The sequence below is a fragment of the Eleutherodactylus coqui genome, chromosome 11 (assembly GCF_035609145.1).
Source record: "Eleutherodactylus coqui strain aEleCoq1 chromosome 11, aEleCoq1.hap1, whole genome shotgun sequence".
Classification (NCBI taxonomy): domain Eukaryota; kingdom Metazoa; phylum Chordata; class Amphibia; order Anura; family Eleutherodactylidae; genus Eleutherodactylus; species Eleutherodactylus coqui.
Genome location: NC_089847.1, coordinates 112,284,475 through 112,303,822, shown reverse-complemented (window position 1 = coordinate 112,303,822; position 19,348 = coordinate 112,284,475).

Genomic DNA, 19,348 nt, shown 5'->3' with positions numbered 1-19,348 from the left:
TATAAATATACATCACCATCATCATGACATGACTAAGAGTTGTATTCAATACACTTATATATCTATTCTCTTTATTATTTTATGCTAAAATTGTGGAGGGAACCCCTGAATGTTGACTTAGGGGCAGAAAGTAGGCTTGAACCGGCAGTATGGCAATTGTGGCATTTGCAAAAAAAGGGTTGGTGTGCCTGAGGGCATTTACCAAGTGAGGATCTAGTCTTTCTAGAAGAAGTAAGAACTATTATGATGATTCCAGTTCTACGGGGGTTACAATATATTCAATCAGCTTATTGCAGACTGGCAGGACCGGGTGAACTTTAAGTCCTACAACAGCTGGGAAGCAATAGGTTAACTGAGCCTAAAGATTGCCATTTCACTAGTCCTGAACAAAGTCAGCAAAATGGTCTAGAACAATGCAGTTTTTGTTTTAGTAAGCTGTACAGCTGAGATTCTTCTGACATGTTATATATGTGATCATATTATGGACAGACGTCTACGGGCTCCTACTGTAAGTCCATGTGACTGCCGAATTTATACAGAGATAGAGATATTTGTCCTATGAATTCTCTAGGAGTCTGGAAGAATAAGAAAATGTGAAATCTTTCAAAGCACATCATAGAGTCACTACACAACAGTATACGAACTGTATAATATAGAACTGTAGGGACTCAACATGGCAACATACAGGGTCCATATATATGGCATTGCCTTATAAATGTTCTTTTATGGACTAAAGTAAAAGAGTTCTCATCACCATCGAATTTAATATAATAGCTACCACAGCGATCAACTTATTGCCACATGTCCAGCTCCTGAGGGTGGTATTACGCCTGAGTCGGATATCAAAACACCTTATCCAGATCAGATGCAAGAGTTGTCCAAAAGAATGGATATACACTCTTGTAATAACTCAGAGAACGAAAGAACCGATTAAGCAACTAAACTACTGGGAAAAATCTCACCCTAGTGTACTAATACAAGAAAACATGCCTAAAGTGGGCAATTGCCCTGATAAGGGCAGCCCCACGTCCGGAACCTGGGGGTTGCCTAAACTGTCCCTAGATGGATAAGGGTAAGACTATGACAGGTGTTAGTAGCAATAGTCCAACTAGCTTAGGAAACAGATGCAACATAGGAATCATAAAAAGGAGAATCAGGGACTTTTCATAATGAAAGACACCAACGAGAAGAGGACTGGACCAGAATTCAACCAACAGAGGAATAACCAGCGCTTTCTGAGAGGAGGGGCCAGAAAATATATGCTACAATAAAGGCTGATTGGCTGGCTGGGAAAACAACCTCTCTCGACCAATCAAACCCCACAACAGTAGAGCAATGCTAACACATCGGTGCAAAGCACCGAAAAACAGAGCACATGCGCCAACGCCTTGGTCACATGGAACGAGCTGATGTTGTAACATCAGCCCAGAATTGATTCCATGTCATGGCCATTATGCTGTGACAGTGTTGCAGTTGATGCGCCGTGACAGGTTGCTTTACAAAAGACAACTATGAATAGTTGCCCAAGATATTCGCTACAGCAAAATTTTAGTGTGTTTTTGAACGGAATGATTGTTGTTCAGTTTTGGTCGCTGAGAAAGAGAGAGAGAGACAGAGAAAGAAAAAATAAAGAGACAGAAAGTGAGAAAGTTAGAAAGGAGAGAAAGAAAGAAAGAAAGAGAAAGAGAGAAAGAGAGAAAGAAAGAAAGAAAGAAAGAAAGAGAAAGAGAGAAAGAGAGAAAGAAAGAAAGAAAGAGAGAAAGAAAGAAAGAAAGAGAGAAAGAAAGAAAGAAAGAAATGAAAAAGAAAAGAAAGAAAGAGAAAGATAGGAAAGAAAGAACGAAAGAGAAAGATAGGAAAGAAAGTAAGGAAAGAAAAAAAGAAATAGAAAGAAAGAAAGGAAAGAAAGTAAGGAAAGAAAGAAAGAAAAGAAAGTAAGGAAAGAAAGAAAGAAAGAAAGAAAGTAAGGAAAGAAAGAAGGAAAGAAAGAAAGAAAGTAAGGAAAGGAAGGAAGGAAAGAAAGAAAGAAAGAAAGAAAGAAAGGAAAGGAAGGAAGGAAAGAAAGAAAGAAAGGAAGGAAAGAAAGAAAGAAAGAAAAAGAAAGGAGAGATGTAAAGGAGAGAAAACAGGAAATAAAGAAAAAGAAAAGAAAGATATAAAAAAGAGAAAACAAGAAAGAAAGAAAGGAGAGATATAAAGAAGAGAAAACAAGAAAGAGAGGAGAGATATAAAGGAGAGAAAGAAAGAAAAAGAAAGGAGAGATATAAAGGAGAGAAACAAAGAAAAAAAGAGATATAAGGGAAAGAAAGAGAAAGAAAGGAAGGAGAGAGAGAAAGAAAGAAAAGGAGCAAAAAAAGAAAGAGAGCGATAGAAAGAAAAAAGAAAAGAAAGAACCTCCAGCCAAGTTGTTTGCTAGCTGTTGAAGGACAGATGATTGTTTATACCAGGCAAATATTAATCAACCAGTGATCAGTGAGCTAAAACGAACTGACTGGTAAACAAATTCTTGCTCGTCACCCTGTTGGGGTCCATGTTTACAGAAACTATTTCTTACATTCGCTAATTGGAGTGACTATTCAGATATAGTAGTCCCGTGTAAAACCACCCAAGGCTGTAAGCTGCACATTTCTCCAGGATCATCCATTCTAAGAGAGATGTGGTGTTACATGTAAAATATGGACAGATAGAGAGACAATGCTTGTTATTTGCTCTCGGGTCTGGCCCACAGAGGGTCTAAGCTTTTCTTTACCTGGAACAAAGATTGCCCCTTATCTACATACCCTGGCCAGGAGTAGAGACTTGTTGGTACTCTCTTGGAATCAAGTACTGATTGTACATGCCTTGCCAAGCTGCCTCCTCCCTTAGATATGCCCCTGAAGACTATGTGCCCCTTTGGTTCACCATGCACATAAGATATATGCCAGTCTTAAAATTATCTTAAAATTAGACTATTTTCTGCAAAACAAAGTGATCTGCCATGTTGGAATTTGACAGTTGTTGGCTGAAACTAGACGTGAAAGGCCCGAAAGGTCAATCATAATCTTAGGTGTATAGCCAGCTCAACCCCTTTAATACAGAATAAATGCATTGGAGTAGAAGTACAGGAATCTTATCCCTTAGTAAATGTTCGACGTATTCTGGCTCTGAAGGTCTTTGACTCCTAAAGGACTCATCCAGAGACAATTTATTTTTCAAAACCTGCTCAGCCAACATGAAAGGAGCCATACTCCCTTCCCCAACGGACACAGCTCCTCTGTTGCTCGACCACCTACCCCTACTGGTCTCCACTTCTGCAGAGTAATGACATCCCAACACCAGAACATGTGACCACTATACCTAGTCACCGACTGAAGTGAGATGTTGATTGGCTGTGGTGGTCACATGGCCCTTGTGTTGGTTATGTCATTGCTGGTTCCCTGTGGCGGTGGGGGAGGTTAGTATGACTTTTCTTATGCTGCTAAAGCAAGCTGAGCAGGTTTTAAAAAAAAAAAAGATAATGTTATATCCAAGCTAGACGCTATCCAGATTGGATATAAGTTATCGTACTAAAAAGACGGATATATACACAATATGTTAATAATGAAACTTAAAAGTAGGGAAATAGGAAATCTGACCCTAACCTACTGATGCGAGAAGACCCCACCTATACTAGGGGCACCTGCCCTGATGAGGGCGACCCCATGTCAGGAACCTTAGACAACCCCGACTCTCCCTAATTGGAAACAAGGATAATGGTAGCTGCAATAAATGATGTACGGAGTTCATGATACATAAGCAAGCAATGATTCAGATGTAAAAGCAATGCAAAAGAATAGCAGTAGTCAGTAGATACATGTTACAATACCCCAGATAGCATGAACACCAAGATTTATCAATAGACTTATCTGAACTCTGAAACAAGATGGGAGCCACTAACTTGACCAGAATCACCATCAAACAAGAAGTATAACCAGTGTCCTCATCGAAGAGGAGCTGGAATAAATGTCTACAGACAAGCACTGACTGGCCAACTAGGACACATACCTTCCATCTGACCAATAACAATAATCTTTATTTGCATAGCGCCAACATATTCTGCAGCGCTTACAAAGACAGGGGGAACACAGAAAGACAAAAGTACAAAAATTACAGAACCACGGTTACATAGTAATCAGTTGATGAAAACAATAGGGGTGAGGGTCCTGCTCCAACGAGCTTACATACTACAAGTAATGGGGTGATACAGAAGGTAAAAGGCTGGAGATGTGCACGGTATGGTGAGGTGGAGAGTGAGGGATGCTATACACATACAATGGTCAGACATTTAGCTGTGTGATGGCAGAATTGGTATGACTGCAAGGGGCAGTTGATGGTGGCTGGCAAGGATTGCAGTCAGTAGGTCAGGGAGCATGTTATCAGGCGGAGTACAGTGGGGTTTGTTTAGGGAATGCGTTATGCCTCCCTGAAGAGGTGCGTTTTAAGATCACGCCTGAAGTTCTGTGAGTCCTGGATTGCCCGGGTAGCCTTTGGTAGTGCGTTCCAGAGGACCGGTGCTGCTCTGGAGAAGTCTTGGAGGCGGGAATGAGAAGTTCGAATTAGAGGGGCACGCAGTCTAGTTTCGTTAGCAGAGCAGAGAGGCCGGGGCTGGGTGGTGGAATGAGATAAGGGAGGCGATATAGGGTGGCGCTGCACTGTGAAGGGCTTTGTGGATAAAGGTAGTGAATTTAAATTGAATTCTGTATTTAACGGGCAGCCAGTGCAGTGACTGGCACAGGGCAGAGGCGTCCGAGTAGCGGCTGGACAGGAAGAAGAGCCTGGCTGCCACATTCAGGATGGATTGGAGAGGGTAGAGTCTGGTGCAGGGGAGGCCGATCAGCAACGAGTTGTAATAACCAAGCCGAGAGTGGATGAGGGCAACAGTAAGCGTTTTTAGTGTGTCTACAGTGAGAAAAGAGCAGATTCTTGGGATGTTCTTGAGGTGCAGCTGACATGTTCGGGCCAGAGATTGGATGTAGGGGGTAAAGGTGAGATCGGAGTAAAATATGGCCCCAAGGCAGCGGGCGTGCTGTCTGAGTTATGGTGGCACCACACACTGAGATGGAGATGTCAGGAGGAGGTCGGTTAGTGGAGGGTGGAAATACCAGGAGGTCAGTTTTAGAGAGGTTTAGTTTTAGGTAGAGAGAGGACATAGTGTTAGAGGCAGCGGACAGACAGTCAGTGATGCTTTGGAGGAAAGGTGCAGAGATGTCACCAATCCATCCACATATCAGCAGAGACGTCCAGCATCAGAATGACACTGACCATATACCGGCGTGTGAATCACGTAGGTCAGGGCTGACACCGTTGAAACAGCTAGTGCTAATGTTATGGTGCGGCAGTGAACTGGTTTCACTCCATATGAGGTATTACGTAATTTAATCGGAAGTCACATATAACATTTATGTTCGTACTTATTTTGTCCTTGAAGCGACAGTCCTAACTTTAACCCATCTAGTAGAAGCTGGGTCCTTTCACCAGGAACATCCAACATCGTAGGTGTTTCTTTCACTAATGTCTGCACTGCTTTGGCACCTTCTCTCAAACCTTCATCTTACTTTAGGTGGTCTGCTGCGACATTATACCATACCTATACATATCAGGGAAACCCTCGGTGAACCAAGGCACTTTGAACTTTCTCGTAACTAAACATCTTCATAGTAGTGCCCCACACTCATAACTGTACTCCATACTATATCCTCAAAGGTTTGCGGCATGGCAACATCATGGCCTCATGCACCGTAGGTGTCAGAGTACATCACCAATTTAGGAGCTCCACATCACTGCGGTCTGTCAATGCAAAACAACATCTTCAGTACACTTTTGCCTCAAATACTCTTATATGCATATAATGCGGCTACTCATGCCTTGTTCTCCCATTACAGTATAACATATATCTTAACATGTCATCGCTTTGCATATAGTGCCTTGCATAACATTTCCTATTCTACTACTAAACATCACACTGCATAGTCACAATTTCCAACAGTTGCATTTGTTGTTGACCTATCTTACAACTTAGTTGCATCTAGTTCCAGGGCACGGTCATCAAATCTAAGTCTATGGCGCTGTCTGCTTCAGCAGGGACCGAGTCCCCTGCAGAAAGGAAAACGCCCTCTTCTTCCACATGGCATGATGTCATTTTAGGCCTCCAGCTCATCAAGATCCTATCAGTGGACTTTTTTGGCCCCGTAGTTATCAGGACCCTTTCGATGGACTTCTTTGGCCCACTAGTCATCAGGGCCCTTTTCTCCTGCACTGCTCCCCCAGCATGAGGACAATGCCCATGCTGCTCCCGAGTTTAGTGGTAGCTTCCATATCACTTGTATGGCCTCTCTGCAGAACTTTCCACTGCTCTGCACTACTATAACTGCATCTACTGCTCCCACACACACTCTACAGGTTGCCATACACTGCTGCTCCCTATATCCTCTTGTGATGCAGCTGTAATAATGTATACGGCCAAGATAACTGCCATTATATCACCTATGAGCGGAAGTTGGTCCACAGAGGCAGTGCTAGTGAGTCAAAAGACCATTCTACGGATGGAGCCAAAAATTATTTTCTCTCCACAGCAACAAAATCACAGTAAATAATCATGTGACCTCTATCCCTGATCATGCAGAAGTCTACCCATGTATCGATAGGCACATCCAAAGGGGTTTAGCCCCTCATGTTCCCACTTGACGTTGTGATGTCACCCCGTTCCCCATCTGACATGGCCATGCAAGAAGAGTCTCAAATTGGAGAAAACCCATTTATTGGCGCAATTAATGGCAATTATTATTTTATTCCGGAACCTAATAATCCCCATATTATTAAGGAACTACTTCTTTCCTGAATACTTCAATAACCTTTGTAGCTAAATAAAGTACAAGCTTTACCAATCCTTCTAAACTGTTCCTCCAGCAACAATTTGCACCATGGGGTAACCAATTGTACGTAGAGATTTTATATTTTTCGTCAACAGCCTTCACCCAGGACTCCAAATTATTTGTGCATTGCCTACATAAAGCAAACATAGAAAGAGATTAGAAAAATAGATTAAGTGTTTCTTAAGACACAGTCTGCCTGGGATGGTCATCTAAAGACTTAAAGTAACATAATCCCAGCAGCAACTGCCAGGCCCAGCTGGAAGAGTCAAACAAGGCTTGAATTCAGCATAAAACCTAACAGGTGCAAACCAGGGGTACGTTGTATTTGCAGATACCATATTACAGGACAGACAAGTCCACACGACCTGTCATATTTCACTGCTGTCACTGGAAAGAAAATAAAACTGAGTCTTCAAAACTCCCCTATCAATACCACTTATATGACGTTATATGGATCTACATATAGATATTAGCCCTCGTTTACACTTGCGCTGTTATTTCCATTGCATGGATAAGTCATAGGAGCTGAGCAACAAGAATAACGGAAATGCAGGACTCGGCACTTCACTGACACAAAAACGGACCCCATTGACTGAAATCATTGCGATTCTCCACTCGCGGCGGGCAATTCGGGGCATGCTGCGAATTGCCCTGATTCTCCGCGGTCAACCTATCTATTAGATAGGGCTGACCGGCGGAGATTCATCAGCGGCTCCTGCTCCCGGGTGGCGTCTCCCGTGGCGGAGCTTCGGCGCAGGATACCGCATCGCCCGTGGACAGTCGGCCTAAATGGGAGGCTATAGGCGTACCGCTAGAGGTCGTTGAGGTTGCAATGGCGACCAGGCCCCTGCGCTGAGAGGGCCCAGAAGCGAGCAATTACTAGGGGCTCCAAGCCTCTGATGGTGAACCTATGGCATGCATGCTAGAGGGGGCACTCAGAGCCCTCGCTGTTGGCACGCGCACCGATGGCTGCTCACCACGATAGTGATTCCCGCCCAGGGTGATGCAGCTCCCCGGACGGTAATCACTCAGCAGCAATGTTAGCGGTGCTGATCCTGGACACACACTCTAACGTCAGTGTGTGCACCCAGGATCCTCCTCTCCTGACCTCTTCTCCTTAGTTCCGCAGCAAAGGAGAAGGTAGGAAGCGTTCCGAGCGCACACACTGATGTCAGTGTGCACCTGGGATCAGCGCTGAGAAGAGGAGAAGCAGCACTGACTACAAGTTGAAGGTAAGTATATGGGTTGGGGGGCTATTACTACTGGGGCTACTGAGGAGGTTAATATTACTACTGGGGCTACTGAGGGGGTTTATATTGCTACTGGAGCTACTGTGGGGTTAATATTACTACTGGGGCTACTGAGAGGGTTAGTATTACTACAAGGGGTACTAGGAGGTTAAAATTACTACTGTGGCTACTGTTGGGTTAATATTGCTACTGTGGGGGTTAATATTACTACTGGGGCTACTAAGGGGGTTAATATTACTACTGAGGCTACTAAGGGGGTTAATATTACTACTGGGGCTACTGAGTTGGTTATTATTACTACTGGGGCTACTGAGGGGGTTAATATTACTACTGCGGCTACTGTTGGGTTTTTATTGCTACTGAGGGGGTTAATATTACTACTGCGGCTACTGAGGGGGTTAATATTATTACTGAGGAGATTATTATTACTACTGGGGCTACTGAGGTGGGTTAATGATTCATGTAAATTTGCTTTGCAGTTGTGGGCAGCACGGTTTAGGTATGGGTACCGGTACAGGGGGTGGGGGTGGGATGACCTTTTGCACTCTGGCCCCTGAGCCTTTAGTTATGCCCCTGAATGTAACCATGTTACTACTACTGAGGATGCTGGAGTTGCCATAATAATGAGGAGTCAGGTAGAACAGCAATTATGTGGCTAAGAAGGGGGCAGATGTGGCTGGATGGCAGGAGGTGCCATGCTACCTTATCCAAGCTACTTAGATACAGACATAGGTCAACTAACTGAATTTTGTCCCAAGTGAAGGCAAGTCTAGCTACGACTTGGACACCTGAGATTATGTATGTAATAGATATAAAAGAGAAGTCATGTGTGGAAAAGCTAGTGAATGGTGATGGCAAGTTCACCTTAAAGGGGTTGGCCCATGAACAATATTTTTCACCTATTCCCAGGATAAAGAACACTACAAAATAGATGATAAATGAATGATCGCTGGGGATCTGACCACTGGAGCCCCAAACAATCACTAGAACGGGAGTACTGCGTCTCCTGTGTAAATGAAGAAGTAGTACACAACTTACCAGGGACCCCCATTCTCATGCTAGGGTCTGGACCGTAAAGGGGTGTTCCGGGCAACTACTATTAATTACCTAAAAAGGGGTGCAGGGCTGGGGAGGGCACAAAATAACAAACTAAAGAACAGTGGCGTAAGTAAAGGCTCATGGGCCCGGGTGCAAAAGTTTATCTTGGGCCCCCCCCAACTTCTCTTAACCCCTTAAACGCAGAGGCGTAACTTGAAGCTCCTGGGCCCCAAAGCAAAACCTGTAACAGGGCCCCCAACTATAATGCTTTATTCATAGTACTGAGCTCCCTATATGAAGAAGAGAGTCCATATGGCTCGCTAAGGCTCTTGGGCCCAAGTGCAACCGCATCCCCTGCATCCCCTATAGTTAGACCAGTGCTAAAGAATACTTACCAGTCAGATATTCCCGGGGTCCATCATAGCTGCTCTGGTGCCCACCAGTCTGGAACCATGAAGTTGTTGCAGCGGTCATGTACACATGACCATTCAGCCAAACACAAGCTTCCGTTGTGATACTGACATGAGCGTCATATGACCAGCGGTGCCACAAATATCGCGCTTGTAAAATTGCGGTACTTAAAGTAAGTGAATTTTTCTGTCTAAAATTTTCATTTTTCTGTTCCATCATGGAACAGAGAAAATGATAATGACAGCGTCCTGGATCTGTCAAATGATGGGCACCAGCAGTATCCAACAGAATCCAATGGCTTTAACAGGTTCTATCAGGCTTACATTATTCTACTGGAAAACAAATTGTGCAGCATGCTGCACTGTATTTTTCTCGCATTCAGGCTAAAGCCCCATTTACACGCAACCATTATTGCTCAAAATTTGCTCAAAAGCCATTGTTTGAGCAATAATCGGTGTGTAAATCCTCCCATCTTTCACTCTTTGGCTGAACAATGATTTTTAGGTGAGCATAAAATCCATTACTCAGCCGGAAAGCTGATAGCAGAGACTGCTCCTAGGGGAGCAGTGATTACATTGTATTCAGTTTGCAGCCCCACGGCAGAACAAAGGAACTATATGCAGAGAACAGACCACCTGCTGTTCTCACCATACAGCTTCGGAGGCCAATTTACATGCAAATTAAGGTAATAACTTACTAATATTAAGGCCTATTAGCAGCTTATGAAAAATGGTTACTTAAACTGTCATTCTCCCGATCTTTTGAACAAATTTTGAGCGATCATCTTTGCGTGTAAATGTAACAAACTCTCAGAAAGATCACATGACTAAAAACGTTATCCAACTTCTTTGACCTTTATGTCATTCAACCATAGTTGCTGTATAGCCTCAGGCTTTTGATGGACAGAGATCTGAATAGAGCCTAAACCTGGGGTATGACTACTGCCTTAGAGCCATAGCTGCTTCTATGAGGCCTGTGTCTCAGAAAGTTCCAGGCTACCAGACCCCCTTGAGAATGTGCTTAATAAGTGGGGGAATGTTATAAAATAATACGCTCGCCTCTTCTACTCCATCCGTTGCTCCTCTTCAGTTCTTCCTCACTTCTGGATAGTGTGATCAAATACTAAACAGCACACGACTGCTGGAACCAATCATTGGTCTCAGTATCTGAGGCCAGGAATTGGCCGCAACGATTATGTGACTTGGCATGTGACCGCACTACCCAGACTTGAAGAAGGATGGCACCGAAGTGAAGTAACATTGGGAGTGAAAGAGTATATTGCTGTTTTTTATTTTACAGCATAAGGTGGATCATTGTTACTGATGGGGCATAAAGGGAGCATTATTACTGATGGGGGCATAAAGGGAAGTATCATTTTGTGATGGGGGAATAAAAGGGAGCATTAAAGGAGATGTCCCGAGGCAGCAAGTGGGTCTATACACTTCTGTATGGCCATAATAATGCACTTTGTAATGTACATTGTGCATTAATTATGAGCCATACAGAAGTTATAAAAAGTTTTATACTTACCTGCTCCGTTGCTAGCGTCCTCGTCTCCATGGAGCCGACTAATTTTTGGCCTCCGATGGCCAAATTAGCCGCGCTTGCGCAGTCCGGGTCTTCTGCAGTCTTCTATGGGGCTCCGTGTAGCTCCGTGTAGCTCCGCCCCGTCACGTGCCGATTCCAGCCAATCAGGAGGCTGGAATCGGCAGTGGACCGCACAGAAGAGCTGCGGTCCACGGAGGAAGAGGCCATCTTCAGCGGTGAGTAGAGAAGTCACCGGAGCGCGGGGATTAAGGTAAGCGCTCCGGTGAGCTTTCTTTACCTCCCTGCATCGGGGTTGTCTCGCGCCGAACGGGGGGGGGGTTGAAAAAAAAAAAAACCCGTTTCGGCGCGGGACAACCCCTTTAATACTGATGGGGGATAAGGAAGAGCATTATTACTGATGGAGGCATAAAAAAGGAGTATTATGACTGAGTGGGGGGGAAAAGGAGGCACTTTTACTGTATAGTGGACTCTAGAAGCAGCACTTCCTCTATAGGGCCTAGTTATATCTGTGGCAGAATGGATGCAGAGATTGTGTAGATGTGTAAAAGGCACAGGGTGGATGCTGGAAAAGCAAGAAGCCAAAGATGATTGTGTGTCAACTTCTGCAGAGACAAACTGTAGCTGGCAGAAGTCATCAAGGCTGTCTGGGTCTGATGAAGAAGAAAAGGGAAAGTTAACTCCCGTCATAGGGAATGTCACCTATGAATATAATGGCAGTGTAATCACTTATGCAGTCTCCATAGTGCTTGTGTAGAGCTGGTATCTACCGCTATACGTTTTTTTACATTAACAGTATGTGGTATTATTCCATCGATATGTGGTGGTAAATTGTGATCATGGTGATGTGTTTCCAAGGAGGGGCTAGAGGAATCCCAACTGAACTTAAAACCCCATTCACATATCATGGCCGCAGATCTAATAGTGAAAGCACCACATCACCTATATTGCATGTGTCAATCGTATGTCCCAATCTTAGCATGAATGGGCCCTTAAAACAACACATGACCGCAGAATCTAGCTACACATAGGAGCGGTATGCGTAAAACAGTAGGATCTCTATTATCAAGACTATCTGCAAAATTGCTTCTGTTGAATTCTCCATTGAAGTTCATAGGACTTATGAAGTGCCAGGCCCAACATCCGTCATCTACAATGGAGAGAACCACATGCATCATCTCCTCTCAGTGCTGATTGGGTGGGGCGGGGGGAGTGACCCCCATTCTCCCAATAGGTGGGAGTCCTGGAAGTGGAACTTACTTTGAGTTATCATGGCATATACTTAGGATATACCTGATGGGAATATCCTTGCGGCCCTTGGTAGTGGTTCAGCATGGCAATGTGGCCCCTGATGTAGAGGGTGATTTTGCTGTAATTGTATGCCTATCAGCTACGGTTTAGATTTTCTTCCTGTTCAGACAGCTCGCCACCATCACTTGGCACATTCTTCCCGGTCAGATTCTCATACCTCAGGCTAAATATAACTGGCGCTCGCATGCACACCTAAAGCCAAAACTCTTCTCAAGGTCAAGGGTATTGCTCCGACCAATGGCCAAATCTCAGTTCCTGTATAATCCACTTTATCGTTGCACTTCAGCATTTTATAGACTTCATACAGCACCGACCACAACGATGCCAAGACCTCAAATCATTCTAAGAGGGGGATCCGGCCAAAATATTCTCTGATGCGTCAGTAAATGGGATCAGCGGAGGCCTGTGAGCCTGGAACCTGACCACTGCTCCGATGAGGGGGCTGGGGCATTTTATGAAGCGTCTGAACCCCCTGAGAAGCTGCTGTGATTTCTGTCAATGACAATATTGTCTAAAGGTCTTTATAGAAGGACCAATTAGTATTTTTAAAAAAGCGAAATAAGTCTAAACGAACATAAGTCATCGTTCACTTATCATTCAGTTTAAATAGCGCAGAGAATAGAACACATTGATGTGAATGGGTTGATACACCCATTTTCTGATTTTGGATGTACACCAAAACATATGAACTGGATCTATTTTCCTGCACATTTGCGCACTTGTGGTCCCCATAGAAGTCTATGGGAGAAGCACAAATATTCTCTCCATAGGATAGGAGATAACTTGCTGATCGGTGGGAGTCACACAGATGAGAGAGGGTAACTAATAATTCTGGTACAACCCCTCTTAACACATAGGGCGCCAGCCTCTCCCCGCCTGCAGAGAGTGGCAGTTCTCTTCCTAGACAACATGGTGGCACTGCCCACATGACTCGGAGCTCCGCTTGTACAGCATCTTCGAAGTATGTTTATTCTGAAACACTGCAGCATTTCAGAACAAGGCCTCATTCACACGAGCGTTTTTGCGCGGCTATTAAGTCGCGATAAAATGTCGGCCGAAAATCCCGACCGTGTGAAGCATTGGATTCCAACGCATTCAATCACATGGGCGATTTTCGAGCGTGTGAAAAAAATCGCACCGTCAAAGCGTGAAATCAGGGACCTTTTTCAGTCGCCGATTTTTCACACAGATTTTGACCTGTCTTTTGCTGAAAAACATTGGAAGCTCCTATAGACTTCTATTGGAGCTACAAAAAAGGGGAAGGGGAAGGAGTTTACCTGCAGCCGGCGCTCAATGACAGCTAGTTCTACTTCAGCATTAGAAGTCATTTCTGCTGACTAACGGAATTTCGCATGCAGCGTATTTTTCACGCAATACCGCCGTGTGAACGAACGAGAAAGTGCTATTTAATCTCAGGACTCAATCACTGCTATCCTTCCCCATGGGATTTTCGCCCACAATGCGGCTTGCATAAATGAGGCCTAAAACGGACAGAAGCGCACTGTACATACCCCTCCTGGGTTCAGGCTACCAGTAGTTCGGGCAGCGTGAATCTGATGTCAGGGTCCTTTTAAAGGACTAAACAACTGACAACCTGTCCTCAGGATAAGTCATCAATAGTTGATCCGTGGGGGTCCGCCGCTCAATATTCCCACTGATTAGCTGATGGAAGATGCTGGATTCCAATGCATTCATTCACATGGGCGATTTTCGAGCGCGTGAAAAAAAATCGCACCGTCAAAGCCGATTTTTCACACAGATTTTGACCTGTCTTTTGCCGAAAAACACTGGAAGCTCCCATAGACTTCTATTGGAGCTAAAAAAAAGGGGGGGAAGGGGAAGGAGTTTACCTGCAGCCGGCGCTCAAAGACAGCTAGTTCTACTTCAGCATTAGGAGTCATTCCGAGGATTTCTGCCGACTAACGGCAACCTGTCCTCAAGATAAATCATCAATAGTTGCATGCGCAAAAAAGTTCGCACCGTTGCTCCCAGCCATTAAAATGGCCAAATTCTTTAATGAGTGCCAGATATGTTATTTCCCTGCGCAAATGTGCAGGAAAATAAAGCATGCTGTTTGGTTTTTTTGCGCAATACAATTGGGCACGCAAAAAACATGCTAGTGAGCGAACCCATTGAAATCAATGGATTTTGTTTCCTGCATATCGCGCACGCAAATATACTTGTGTGAAGGGGCCCTTAGGGCAGCTTCACACGGGTGTATGTGACTTTGCGTATTGCGCATGCATTTTCACCCCACCATAGACTTCTATGGGGACCTTTGGTACACAAATGCGCCAGAAAATACAGCACATTCTATATTTTCTGTGCATGCACAAAAATCAGGATATGTGTACGAACCTATTGGCATCAATTGGTTCTATTTTCTGCATAATACGCCTGTGTGAAGCCGTCCTACAGTGCAGTAAACGCACCAGGAGATTTTATAGGTATACCCCTATATGTGCTAAGAACATTTGCATCAAGAGCACCACCTAGTGGCAACTGTTACAAATAGCACATTTTAGAACCCACAGCTGAGTGCTTATAATACTATATTGTGATTGGTTAGCAAATGTCAGATCAACCAATAAGAATTTGTTCAATCCGCGAATCAGATAAATTGCCATTGTGTGTGTGGCCTAACCACAAAGGTGAGCGGACGCGGATAACAAGAGCTCTGTGGTAGAACTCTAATCTCTGCACTACCCTGCGCTCCATGCACACTGGATACCTTTTCCCCTCTTTGTTTTGCTCCCCCCTGTCATTGGGGAGCAGCTGGAGCGGTTTTTCAGGTCACTGCCCCACCACGTTCTCTCGCGTGTGAAGCTGGATTCCTGGGGCAGGAACACATCGTGACCGGTAGCACCACTGGTAGTCACCATGCCCACCTCCTGCCTGGGGCACTGCCCCCACCCCACCAGCGCCCTCCGGAATGGCACCAGAGGACTAGATCACCAACACTGATATCGCAGGGAAGAGCTATGGATCTCTGTGGGGCCTGGCCGGAGGGAGTTCTCTGCCCGCTGTGCCTACGATGGAACCCGGCTCTCCTGCAGGCTCCCACATTCCTCCTGTAATTAACTCTTCTGTTGCGGCCATTGTCTGCATACTTTATCATTGAACTATATCTCCAGGAGTTAATACAGCTGTAGTGCTATACTTGAAGAATTGCTATGCCATCTCCTGATCATTGTAGCCTTTGGTGAATATCGCCCTACTGCTCGCTAACAAGTGGGCCCAGTTACAATTGCTATGGGGTCCAGTCTCTGATGGGGGCGATAACATTGTGTCCTCATGTATACACAACAGACTACAAGGAAGAGACTAAAGACTGGACAAGAAGAGCAACTGAGTACAGGTGACACAACAGGGGGTCTAATATAAAGTATGGGAAACTATCTAAAAAGGTGTTGTTCACAGGGTGCAACACGTAGCCATTGTGGCTCCCGATCCATAGACCATTATAGTCTCCAGAATGGCCCCCCCGAGACTAAAAAGTGGTTCATAAAGCATTGTTGTGTATTGTGGTACGCAGCCCTCCCCGCAGTTCATTACACATTTTCCCCCGCGGCTATCTCTGGTTTGGTAAGATAATCACGGCTGTATAAAGGCCCATTTACACACAAAGATAATCTTTCAAACGACTGAAAGATTAAAAGATGGCCGTTTACACTTTATCGTCTTCATTTGCATGTAAATGAGCCTCCAGGAGCTTTTTGTAGAGTCTAGCCTGTGATTAATTACACACCTAGCTGCGCACACAGCTGCATTGTTCTCTTCGCAGCTGCTGGCAAATTACAATGTTATCTGCCAGCTTCCGTGGAGATAACAGCCGCCATCTTCGAGACCCTTTTTTCAAACTTCTGCGCTCTGGCATGGAGTCTGAACTGCCGGCGAGAAGAAATCCCAGTCGTTCAGGTGCAAGTGTGCTCAATACTGCCGAGCATAGTTGCGCCTATGTTTTCATCCTTAAGGACGGCATCGATGTGTGCAGAATAGGATTTACATGCTTCTATATCCCACACTGAAGAATTATGTGGTTATGGGATAACAGGACAGCAGACAGAAGCGGGACGAGAGGCACGGTCATTGCAACAAGTTAAAAGACGCTTTCCAGCAGTCCCAGGGCTTACACATATTCAGTGTAAATGCCCTGACTGAATGGCGTGCAAGAATGGCGTACAAGAATTCACTCGCTTCTCGTTGGCTAAGTTTCTCCATGCAGAAAACTGAACGACGGATCGGCGTGTGAAACGGCGGTCGGTCACTGTATTTTTCATACCCGCTTCCTGCCTCCCACAGCTGAAGTCCACATGGAAGACGAAAAGCTGACTCTTTTTAGAGTCCTGAGGGCGTTCTCTCAGATAGAAGATCACAGAGCGCGGACTTCAACAGCGCGCAAATCTCGCACGATTTTCTTGGCCGTGTGAAAGCGGCTTCAGGCAGGTGGCAGGTTCCCTTTAAAGGTGAATTCTGAAAAATAAAAAGGGCAAGTGTACAGCACGGTGCAAAAGCTTTAGGTAGGTGTGAAAAAAATACTGTAAAGTAAAGGCCCATTTACACAAAGACAATCTTTCAAATGATTGAAAGATTGATTGTTTTAGAGATCATTTTGCATAAAGTGTTAATGGACACTAATTTCCATTAACACTTTATCACCTTCATATAAAAGGGCCTCCGGAAACTGTTTGCAGAGCACAACATGTGGGCTGGACTCTGCACACAGCTCCATTGTTCTCGCACCAGCTGTTGGCAGAATACAATGTAATCTCTGACTCTCGTGGAGAACACAGCGTGCCATCCCTGTTCCCTCTCTCTGACTAAATGATGGATTTTAAGCTCACCTTAAAATCATTGTTCAGCAGAAAAGTGAACGATGGCTGCGTTTACATGCAACGATGATCGCTCATTTGCAGTCGTTTGACCGACTTTTGAGCGATAATGATTGTGTGTAAATGGGCCTTTAGAGTGCTTTCAATAATAGAAGGGTTAATAGTTTATTTGCCAAATAACAAAATGCAAAGTGACTGAACTAAAGAGAAATGTAAATCACATCAATATTTGGTGCGACCGCCCTTTACCTTCACAACAGCATCAGTTCTTCTAGGTACACTTGCACGCAGTTTTGGAAGGAACTCGGCTCATCAGTTGGAGGACCCCCTGCAAACAGAAGAACGGGGATTTCATGTTGGCCCCAAAGGAATCGAGCAGCAGTCAAGCATGTGCGCTGCCAGTTCATTCATGTGGGACAAACAGAGTACAGGTCTTGGGGGAAAAAAACACAGCAAAGCAAAAGTATCCAAGTTCCATTATGTGAGAGCGCCCCCTGCTGGCTATTCACAGACACACATCAGAACCCAGTTGGTCTCATCTATCACTATGAGCGTGAGTTCACATGTAGCAGATTTGGTGCAGAAATCTCTGTGGCTGAAGATCTGCGCCATTCATCTAAGTGGAAAGCAGACTGATTTCTGCAAGCTTCATATAGTCACAGAGATGTCTGCCACAAATCTGCGGCCTGTGAATATACCCGGAGGTTACTGACAGTTTACATAGGACTGCAGGAGAAAACCCTGATGTGAACCCGGCCTAAGTCTGTACAAACCCTTTATAGGGGTTTTCCATGAAAATACTATTGATGACCTATCCTCAGAATAGGTCATCAATAGTATATCGGCTGGGGTCCGCCGCTCAAGATCTTGGTTGATCAGCTGATTGAGGGCCTGCTGAAAGTGCCCGTGTAAACTGGGGTCAGAGCGGAAGCTGCTGCTCCAACCACTGTAGTGACCAGAGCTTGTCATTGCAGGCTGGGGTCCCATTGATTTCAATGAGCGCTGCAGTTACAGGCATCGGCCACTACACAGGGGTCGGAGCAGTGGCTTCCACTCCAACCCCAGTGTATACCAGCACTGTTAGTGGGCACCCGATCAGCCGGGGTCCTGAGCAGTGAACCCTAGCCGATCAACTAATGATGACCTGTCCTGAGAATACATTATCAATAGTATTTTTTGTATAAAAACCCCTTTAATAATCTGCAATATATTATTTGTATATGAGGCCAGCAAGGACGCTCTGCTGTGTGCATGTAGAATTGCAGTCGATGTCTGTAAGAAAGCTGGGTGACTATCACAGTGAGAACTGCAATGGCAGCCATATTGCCACCAAGCTTTCTAATGTACCGAATGGCACCTGTATTGTGTTGTGTGGCAAAATTACCGAAACTTCACAAAGCATTTTTGCCCACAAGACTTGTATAAGTAAAACACATGGTTGCTTGCCTGTAAAAGCCATGTGCCAAGATAACCGCTGCACGCTAGTGGATCAAAGTGGCATGTGAGAACGCATCCTTATATTTTCCTTTAGAGAAGTGCTCATTAAAGAGTCACTGCACTTTTTAAAACTTTTGACCTGTCAGCGCGACATGGCAAAAGTTTTGATCATTGAAGGTCCTGGTGCTGAGACCTTCGGTGATTGCTAAAATGCAGGGGTTGCAGCGCTCACCCAAGCCCTATGCCTCTTCGGCTGTCTTCGTTGCTTGGCAGCTCTTCTCGAAAGCTGAAGTGGGATGTGCAGCGTCCCATAGGGAGACCCCAGACACCTGACATACGTGGGGAGCTGGGAGGGTAGAGTGCTGGCCTGTCACGGTGGCACTTACCATGTTCCATCCCGGAGGGACACACGCGGCCAAGGCCAGAGTGGCGCTGGCCCCTTCCCCGGGCACCCCTGGGAGAGGGATGGCCAATAGTAGGGCACACAGGGAATGAAGTTGTCACGGGTGACGCCATCGTTCCTGCACACACACTGGTATGAACCTCAGCCGAGAAGAAATGCAGCCACAAACAGTTCTTAAGTACCACGGGGGTACTTAAGTCTCTGGGAATGGTCAAAGCCCGGAATAAACTT